The sequence below is a fragment of the Coptis chinensis genome, chromosome 5 (genome assembly GCF_015680905.1).
Source record: "Coptis chinensis isolate HL-2020 chromosome 5, ASM1568090v1, whole genome shotgun sequence".
Classification (NCBI taxonomy): domain Eukaryota; kingdom Viridiplantae; phylum Streptophyta; class Magnoliopsida; order Ranunculales; family Ranunculaceae; genus Coptis; species Coptis chinensis.
In genome coordinates, this window is record NC_141460.1 from 31,321,848 (window position 1) to 31,326,174 (window position 4,327).

The following is a 4,327-nucleotide window of genomic DNA, read 5'->3' on the forward strand; positions in this document are numbered from 1 at the left end:
CTAGTGTGCAGTGGGCACACTTTACCTTACAATCTCAATGACACACAAGAAAGTCGGAGTCGATCAAACACATCTACCACTTACTATCACACTAATATATTCCTAATTGAGCTAGAGGTCTTTATTAGGTGTTGCAGGGCTTAGGAGATGGTTTAAGAAAGAAGGAAATGGATATTCAAAAAGGACAAGTCTGAGATAATAGAGGTTTCATATTATGCAACTAGAGAAACCCTTGTTCTTTACTTTTACTTCTACACTTTGTTTCCATCTTTAGCCATTTTTTTTTTCTTTTTCTTTGGTTTTTGACTACTTGATTCTATTTTTAGAGTTCTAACTCTTTATTTTCTTTTATTTTTTTTTTTTTTTTTTATTTTGGATGGAAACTTACTTTTCTTATCTGAAGCGACTAACAAATTCTTGATTTCAAAGGTTCTTCTCTTTTCTATTTTTCATCTCTATTCTCAGACTTATTCAAAGAATTGGGTAGGTTGATTTTTTTTTTTTTATTTTGTTTTGTTTTGTAACAAGGTAAAGGATTTGTTGTTTATGAAAGACTAAAGAAAGGCTCAGAGGGGCGACTAGCAGAAAATAATTCATAGGTTTGAATTTCTGGCTATATCGATCCAAAGAGGGCCTAAATTGTCGCTTAGGATATGGTATAGTGATCAAGCAAGTGGACGTGTGATTTTTCTATCCTGATTTTACTTCTCCTTTGTGTCATTTCTCAAATGTTCACTCATATAAAGCTTTAGGCTATATTCTCATAGGATTTGTAGAATAAGTACTTTAGCCTAGATTTCAGAAACTTACTGCCAACAATCATAGATACTCATGTAACATATTTATAGATAGATGTAAAGATTATTACCTACATATTAGCCTAAGTTTCTAAAAACTATTTGATAAGAGCCTAAAATTGTAGTTTTAACCCCTCAATAATACTAATTTTAAACCAATTATGCGAGTAATAAATAAGAGTTAATGTTAATTACGTGCTTTTATGTATTTCAGGCATGGAACTCAATTATGTGCAGAAAGGTGCCACTTTGGCGATATAAAGGAGCAAAGGGTTGGTTGCTAAGAAGTTCTGTGATAAAGGCCAAGGTTCAAGGAGACAAAGCCTTTATGAAGTCCGGTCAAAAGCTGAAAAGTCAACATTGGCAGAAATAGTGCACAAGTTAGCAGAACTTCCGAATATCATATCTTTGGACTCAAGCCTCGGATTTGGGCCTACCTTATGTAAAAATGACTGGCTTGGAAGGAGCTTTCCAATGGTCCAAGCCTTGACCCAATCAAAGGAGCAGAAGTAGACGAAAAGTCTGCTGAAGTCAAAGCCAACTGAAACGGGCTCTGTAGACTTAAGAAATTGGGCTTTGGCTCGATTTTCCGGCCCAAAACATGGCTCCTCAGCCCATGCACAAAATTGTGGATCTGGTCTCCTCCTTTACATAAAACAAGACTTAGCTCTTAAGAAAGAGATAGTTAGATAGCTTAGTTAGAAAAGTAGCCATTAAAATAGCTTGTAGATCTAGTTTTTGAATTAAATTAGTTAAATTAATTAGTTTCATACATTGTTTTAGATTAATTCTTTGAACCATAGTTCTTCATTGATTAGATAAATAAAATAGTTATTTCTTGTTCATTTTAATTTTGTCATTTAAAATTGTTAGATCTAAATTCAGTTGTTGTTATTCAATTCTTAGTTATTAATTTAGAATTCAATTATTGTTAGTTAAATTTAATAAAGTTTTAATCTTTATATTACGTCTAGTTTTAATTCACATCGTAGTATAATTCCCACCATTGCTCTCATTAGACTTTGAATAGATTAGTCAATCTAGGAAACTTGAATGCTAAAGAACTAAGAGTGGAACGGACTTTTTACTCCACTCTATTTCGATAGAATTGAGAGTATAGAAATCTTTGATAGCAACGCGTAATTAAGTTTAGTTTCACTTGCGTTTTGAGTTTCATCGTTCATTTCGTAGGTAAATTATTCAATTTTACGTATATCACTATTCTAATGCAAAAGCTACGTGAGATTTGTAGATTATCAAGGGCCTAGAGAAGGAAACAATACCAATATTCCTAAGTGTATAGCATAAACTCTTTATTTTCTTTTTCTTTTTCTTTTTTTATTTTTGAATTTTTAACTAGAAAACAAGTGCATATTATACATATCTTTATCCTAACAAATGCCTTAATTACATGTGTTTCTATGCCCCCAAACAAGAAGCATGTTTTGTCCTCAAAGTATTTAAATAAATAGGGTAGAGAAATACCATAGAAACGCGTGAAATTCTGGAACATCTGCAAAACAAGGTTAAACATACTAATATAGAAAATAAAAACTGACGCAACTCTATAAGAGTTCCACCCATTATGGGTTTAATGAGAAATAAATTGCTTGGGACATAAGCAGACACTAACTGTAATAAAAACAAACCTTAACTCCCGTTTAAGCATTTTCCTCATTTCCCTCAATAAAGAAATGAGGTTCCTTCGCATCTTGCCACGCCATGGTAATTTGCCAAGCCCGCCGCCGTGTGTCATCAACTTGTGCTAACTTGTGTAGTGTTACTATGTCTGATGGGGTGTAAGGAACAACCAAATGAGGTTGCACCTGCCATCCCGGCCAAGTCATTACTCGATATGAGCGAACCACCCAATTGGTGGGTCTCATGACTTCAACCCTTTTCCAATCTGTGAACTGGGTATAGAATTCAGGTAGACAACTAAGCATGATGCGGCAAACCAAAACAGGCATAAGAAGATACTTATGTCGCATGATTTGGGCTCTCTTAAGACTAGCCACTAATACTCAGGGAATGTCATATCGGTGACGTCCCTCAAAAAAAAGCAAGGAAAACGCCACACCACCGGTACTATTTGCAGAGGTAAACTGCCAATCCCCTAAAATATTCATTAGGATGAATAACATAGTGGTGCCTACATTTAGGGACAGGCTACCAAGGGCTATGTTGTAACGCCCTTAGTCCATTATAAGAAATAGCCCTCCCCCATAATACTTATGGAAATATGTATAGTCATAGAGGTATGCATTATCGGTCATATATCCCCACGTGTGAATAGGATTAGGTATTGGTATTCCCGAAACTAATGATACCATATACTTAATGAATTCTAGGGTGTGTCATCAACCGTGACGGAGAATTCTTGTTCTCCATCCTGGTTACAACAGAACTTAACATTATTGTAAAAAAATTCAGTAAGCTTAGGTGAATACGAGTCGTCTTCACTTACCAGAAGATGCCTCCATCCGAACTTCATGATCCTTTCGCGAAACCAATGTCCATAAGACTCGCTCCCCAACAAGTGTTTGAAAGACTGCTCCGGTATTACTATAGGAGAAGTTATCACAAAACTACTCTCTAGAACAGCTGCAACAATCTTGGAACAACCCACAAAAAATTGGAATTTTTCTTGGCCACGGGGTTCTGGGCGCGGGTGTGCTCAACCTATGCCTGGGTAGGGCGCGGGGTGCGCCTGGGTGATTTTCGAGTTATAGGCACTTGGGCGTGGGAGGCGCTCACTTTTTACCTGTGATGGACGCGGGTCGCACTCAGCTCTAGGCTTAGTAGGGCGTGGGTCGCGCTCTGATGAAATTCTGGATGGCAGTGCCTAGGGCCCGAGCGTACTCCGAGCTGCTAAGTTGCTAAAATGGTGAAGAAAAATGGGAAACGTGGGAGTGAAAGGTGAGAAATGGAAGTGAGGTGTAGTGTAGGTTGTGAGTGTAGAATGAATGAAGTTTTTATAGGTTTTAAGTTGCTAAAACTAATCGGGAAGTTGCCAAAAAGCTTTAAGGCAATTGCTGGAAACAAAAAAAATTCTAAAACAGAAAACGGAAACAACTCATATTCTTGATTCTAAAACAACCCTAATATCTTTTAGGTTGAATTTAGGATAGAAACTGCCTAACTTACCGAGATTTCATCCTACCACAATATCTATTCATAGCCATGCCCATATCGGCAATATTCTCAATCCTCACTCCAACACAAATTCTAAATTGGAGGATCATATCAAAAATCATGCTAGAGTAAATAATACCACCCCCAAACAATTCGGGAAGGTGGGATTAACGATAAAAATAATGCACAATTTGAAAAAAACCATATTATATTAAAACTAAAATTCAAACAACATTTAACAACCAAATTCAAATTTAAATACGGATTCATAAATTAACATCCGAACTGAATAAAAAGCAAATACAAAACAACATCAACTCATAATATTCCCAAACCACTCGTTGCTGGTAGTGGAAGGGACATGGGAAGGTGATGGCTCCTGAGCTCCTGATGGG